At 31.5% G+C, this 5,420-nt stretch overlaps 1 long non-coding RNA gene across 1 annotated transcript; it reads left to right on the top strand.

Moving 5' to 3' along the window:
• The first annotated feature begins 595 nt into the window (after positions 1-595).
• On the top strand, positions 596-5,091 carry LOC107845733. Its single transcript, XR_007045623.1, has 2 exons — positions 596-3,986; positions 4,721-5,091. It is a non-coding gene; the product is annotated as an uncharacterized LOC107845733 (long non-coding RNA).
• The last annotated feature ends 329 nt before the right edge of the window (positions 5,092-5,420 follow it).

Here is a 5,420-nt window from a genome sequence, read left to right as displayed (position 1 = left end):
TAAATATTATTAGTTTTTTAATACATAAATGATTTATAATAATTAATTAGGGATGATATAGTATAATTACGGTTAAAGCAACTGAAATAAAAGTTATAAATATCTATTTTTTAATTAAATATTATTAATTCTAATGTATATATAACTTATAATAATTAATTAGAGGTAATGTAATAAAAAATATTATTAATTTTAATATATAAATTACTTGTAATAATTAATTAGGGATAATATTGCAAATCATTGAGCAATTAGGGTGTAATATACGGTTAAAAAAGTTGAAACAAACGTTATAAATATCTATTTTTTTAATTAAATATTGTTAATTCTAATATATAATAAATTATAATAATTAATTAGGAGTTATATAATAAAAAATATCATTAATTCTAATATATAAATGACTTATAATAATTAATTAAAAATAATATAATAAATTATAGAGCAATTAAAATATATAATGAATTATAATAATTAATTAGGAGTTATATAATAAAAAATATCATTAATTCTAAAAAATATCATTAATTCTAATATATGAATGACTTATAATAATTAATTAAAAATAATATAATAAATTATAGAGCAATTAAAATATAATATAGTAATTGATTTAGATTAATATAGTAAATGAAGAGGTAATCAAAATCACCTCTTCTATTATATAGAGCAGAAAAGAAAAGAAAAGAAAAAAAAAGAAAAGAAATAAATAAAAAACCGCGAGCAGCTCTCTCAAAACTCCCAGTGATAAATCTCAAATCCGACCCCCTCTCTCAAAACTTCCACTGATAATCTCAAATTCGACCCCCTCTCTCTCTCAAAACTCCTTCAATTTTACAACTTGGTAGTGTTTCCAGTAAGGAATTTGGAATGTATTCAACGTTGTCGTCCTCATCGTCTTGAGTTGAAGCAACCCTGCTAAAATCTGGCCCCGTCTCTCAAAGCTCTCTCGTCCAACTCCTAAATCCGTGAGCTCTTTCATTCCAAATAAGGTTGAAAGCTTTGATTTTTCCTTATCTATGTATAGAATAGAAAGTGAATCTATGAATTTCTTGGGTCTCCTTTAATTTTCCGAAAATGTGAAGATTATAAACGAATAGTTGGGGTTTTGTTGTCTTGTCTTAGAACTGCGTTTCTATGCTTTCCGATTTCTTGTGTTTCTTTCAGAGTGTCGTGGGTAGTGGTATGGACTGCATACATTTTATCTTTCCCAGACCCCACTTGGTAGGAACTCACTGGGTATGTTGTTGTTGTTTCAGAGCGTCGTTTCAGATTGTGAATCTATCCTTTTCAATCGAATAGTTGGGGGTTTTATGCGATTTTTCAGATTGCTTTCTGAATATTTGGGGGTTTTATGCGATTTTCAGAATTTTGAATCTCATTATCTAGAGAACTTAACAGCTAATAAGTAAGACATTTCCAAGCATTTTTTTAATTTTCTATTAATTATATGTGATGTTATCTCTTGGAAGCACTTTTCAGTGTGCTAGTGATCTTGGTCTATTTTTATTGAAGTAGGAAACAAAATGAATATTAGGTTTACACAAGTTTAAATGAATCATGAGAATTACATCGAAGATCTAAAAGGGAACCACATGAAAACAATGTGTTTGTCAGTCAAAAACAACTAATTATTAGGTTGAGGTAGACTATCTAATTACAGAGAATCATCAGCCTTAAACTGACAGATGCATAAGTTCATATCTGGCTTATAAGAAATCATACAATAAGTCGTTGGGTTGGAAACAAGTTATGAAGGGATAGATGAATTAGTTATCTCGTATCCCTTGTACCAAACAGCTCCTAAGTATGTGTATTTTCCTTAATGTGCTATAACTACAAACCATCAAATTATTACATTGATCAATCAACCATTCTTCAATCTCAACCTAGCTAGTTACCAGTTTCTATATGAATCCTCGGACCTACTAAGAAACACTGGAGATTGACAATTAGAATATGGATTCAGAATTTCAGCTCGATTCAGACGGATAGGCTTAAGAAAAATATTAACAGCATACCATATAGTTTGAACAATTATGCCTAACAAATTGTCATAGAACTGGAGATATCCTGGTTCCTGCCTTTGAGCCTTAAATGGGCAAGCAATGAACTTATAGATAGCAAATTTGAACACAGCATACCATATGGTTTACTAGTTTTAGGCCACAAATATTTGACTGTTCTACACAGTTGAAAAAAATTAACCCGCACCCAAAATTTGCACCAAACTAATGATTAAATATCACACACATTTCTCACTTCAGTTAAGAACTTAACCATGAAAAAATAGTGCCTTTAGTGGAATACCAAGAGTGAATAAAAATGTCTTCTTGTTTCTTACTGACATAGTAACAAATTAAAGCACCCTTTTCCTAAACTCGTACTTCTTAAGTAATTAATACATCACTTGCCACAACTTAACGACTAATATTTAGATAATATATGTAGTCGTAGAGTCATAATACATTGTAACTTGTCGTAACAGTCTATTGTCCACTTGATGGAAGTGCACTTGCAATCATCTCAATCATTGAAATGGGGTTCTTGAAAGTGTTGTTTGGTTCAAAGTTTCAGTTGTTATGCAACATTTCTGGGAAAAAATATCTTCAGAGTTTCAACATTCATGGTGTGAGTTTTTTTTCAGCTCTTTGGGAAATCTAATTTCTAGTCTATTGGGTTTTATTCTATTTTGAAAGTTTTGGAATCCGATGATCCTTTTTTGGTAGGTGTTAAATTGTTGATAATTGGAGAATTCTTTAATTCTTTCCATTGGTGTATGTGTATTTATTGCTGATTCTATTCTTTGTAGCATATAGAAATATATATAGGAGACACAGATATATCACATTTTGTTTTTCTTGGAACTTCACACACTCACATATACAGACATTGTTCTGTTTCTCTTGGATCATCTATAGAGATTTTTAGCATTGACATATTGTATATTTCATAGTGAAAATGTGTATATTTATAGAAAGATAAGGGAGACAGAGACATAGAGAAGAAAAGGGTGAGGTGAGTTGGAGTTAAAAAGAAAGAAAAAAAAAAGTTGGAAGGGTGTGAAGAATGTTGGCTGGTTGTTCTTCTTCATTGTTGTCACCTAGGCATAGATTAAGGTGTGAAACATCTGCACAATTTCAAGCTTGTAAATTCCCATCAATGAGCACACAAAGATTGGACTTGCCATGTAGTTTTGCTAGAAAAATACTTCAAGGTCCCAGGCTATTAGGCCAGTAGGGCTTTCTTAGTTCCAAAAAACCCTGCAGACTCATGTAACTTTTATAACATTTTGTCCTTTATAGCAAGGCCGGAGCCAGCCCTTTGGTAGGGGGTTCATCCGAACCCCCTTCAACGGAGAAATATATCATTTATAAATAATTAAAATTAAAATTATTTTTATGTATCTAAAGTAGGTGTTGAATCCCCTTCGGCTAGGTTTTCTTCAAATATTGAACCCATTAGTTGAAATCCTGGCTCTGCCTTTGCTTTAAAGCTATGCAGTTGTGATATTTCTAATTGCGCTTCCACTTTTTCCTTTGGAAACTTATGAAATTATTAGCCAAGCTCCGAATACAGGAATTGGGAACTTGTTCAGCTTATTTTAGTTGGTATAGTTGTTTCTTATGGCTTATTCAGCAAAAAAAAAGTGATGATGAGATAGAAAATGAATATTTATCTAGTTCAAAGTTTGATTATGTTCAATTTAAGATTACTTGAAGTTTCATCTTTTTTTTTTTATGATGAGGCTGAAAAACATGATGTGTGTGATGAAAATAGAGTTCAGACTTGGAATAATTTAGTGGTGGTTTCTTTCTGTATGTGATGCTATATTCGTGCTCTCTTTGACACGTACACTTAACCTTCTTTTTTTGCGGTGGTGGTGGGACTTACAACTTGGGCTTCCACCCATTCGTTGTTAAAAGACAGTTCTTTGTTGCTTTTAAGTTGAAGCAATGGATGCTTGCGAGTGATGGCCTTTCCTTGTAAGTTTAATACCAGTAACTTGTTCAGCATTTTCTTGTGATATCCTTTTCTATTTCGACATTGAAGACCATACATACATTCAGATATATTTTTTTTGAGAATACATACATGTCTAGATATTTTGCTACTTTAATAGCTGACAAGAGGAGATTGTTAGATATTTCAGTTACAATAACATGAAAACGTTGATGATAATCCTTCTTATATGCTAAAGAAGAGTGTAATTGTGAACAAACATGAGCTGTGCAAACAATTTGAGGCCTGAAGCCTGTCCATCTTTCTCCAGATCATTCTGACGTGGATATTACTAGGTCCTGGTATGTTGTAGAAACCACATTCTAGATGTAGCATGAGAATGAGGTTAATGCATATAACTAAAGGAGATTACTTATTTTAAGTCGTTAACTTGTCGACATAATGGACATTTTTGAGAATACATGCAGAAACTTTTTCAAAATTTGTGCTTGAAGTGTCTAATTGGAACACTTTATCGTCGTATGAAAACTTTTTCTTAAGCTTTCTACCTTTAGCGGCATATAGACTTTAAATGGAACTTGTAAATATGAAATGCTTGTTTTGCCATTGGTGAGTTGATGCTTTGATGAGATAAGATCCTGCTTGTCTTGTCTTGATCAAAAGAAAAAAGATCCTGCCATCCTGACTACTGTATATATTCACATTCCAAAATCACAAAAATTGATAATTAGCTTTTGTTGCTATGGATTTGATGTAGATGGAGACTAAGTAGATACATGATTATATGCTGATGCCTCTGACAAGCACTTCGACTCCTGACAATGAAATGGATACACGTCAATTCTGGCTAGCTGCATTGCCTTCTGATCTTTCTCTAGTAACTTGCAGTTGTGAGTAGCACAAGTGGAAATAAGAGAAATAATTGTTTCTGTTGTGTGCTTTATGTATCATAGTGTGTTGATATCTCCTTGTATTATTCTTTTAGAAGAGGCATTTTTTTGCAGGTAGGTAGCAAGTTGAGGATATTTTTTACTCTTGACAAATATGTAAAGATGCATTATATTCCTTTTAATGTGGATTGGAGGAAATTTAATATATGTGTTTATTGTAGTTTGATTAATTGTTGACAACTCTTTGAGCTTGACATAGCTTGTTTAATTGTATATATATCATTGAATTAAATTAAAATGGCAATTGGGTAGCTGCAAAAGCAACAATTTGCTGTCAGTTTTTCCCCAATAGAGAACTCATGGGGTCACTATTTTATTTTATTTTTTTAATAAAAAGCTACCTCATAAGATTGCCTTTAATAATAAAATAAAATAAAATAAAATAGCGACCTCATGAGGTGTCTTTTTACAAAATTTGAAAAATAACTCAGCAACCTTGTGAGGTCGCTTTTTAGGTCTCTTTTAGTGATCTCATGAGGTCTCTTGCAAAAAGCGTTTTATGTTTTA

Source organism: Capsicum annuum, chromosome 10, assembly GCF_002878395.1.
Source record: "Capsicum annuum cultivar UCD-10X-F1 chromosome 10, UCD10Xv1.1, whole genome shotgun sequence".
Lineage (NCBI taxonomy): Eukaryota > Viridiplantae > Streptophyta > Magnoliopsida > Solanales > Solanaceae > Capsicum > Capsicum annuum.
Note: the sequence above shows the minus strand (reverse complement) of the source record. Positions and strands in the feature narration are given on the sequence as shown.